Below are 844 nucleotides of genomic sequence, written 5' to 3' on the forward strand. Positions count from 1 at the left end.
TTATATACTTCCAGATTTTTGTGGAACACAGTTTAAGGAACACTGACCTAAGAAATGTGGCGATTACCTTAAACGAAATACTTTAACGAATTATTACTTAAGTGTACATCACTCTTAACTAAAATTGAAAAATTTCCTGAATGCCTTGCATATATAGTATATCGCAGAAAATATGAGAATCATTAATAGATTGCTGTCAAAGATTTGAAGCTGTTTTCTTAATACAGTTAAAAGCCATATTTAATATTTTGTATAATAATTTACTATCGGCATATTGATAATAAAGAGACGCAACGAATCAAGTTTTAGGAATGTAAATAAAAAATAAGATTATTTTTTAATTAATTAGAGATTCTATTTGTATTTGCAGAGATCGAATGAAGATATTTAATGTTAAAAATTAAGAGATTGCTTAAAAGATTTAATTTTTTGTTTAGTTATGTTGAATTTTTTAGTTTTATTAAGGAGATAAGATTTCTATTATTGGTTACCATATTCTCTGAGATATTCTGTACATTTATGTATATTTGTATGTACGGATGTGTAGTATGTAATGTGTGTATTGATTGCAGGAGAACGCAGTTGAGAAATATTCGCGGTTACTGAGTGATCGCGCATTACATCACAGACGATAGGTTTCGAAGGCGACTCGAATCTGTTTTGTGAGAGAACTTATTTAAATGAAGTTCTAATAATATACGAAGCAGGAAAAACGTTCTCTTTTTACATAACATATTTATAGTTATATTTTTTTAAATATTATAAAGCAATTTATTATCTTTTTTGCACATTTATAACTTAAAGAAACGACGAAACTAACTTAAAGTCATCTGCAATATAGATG

This window comes from Atta colombica, unplaced genomic scaffold (genome assembly GCF_001594045.1).
Source record: "Atta colombica isolate Treedump-2 unplaced genomic scaffold, Acol1.0 scaffold83, whole genome shotgun sequence".
NCBI lineage: Eukaryota > Metazoa > Arthropoda > Insecta > Hymenoptera > Formicidae > Atta > Atta colombica.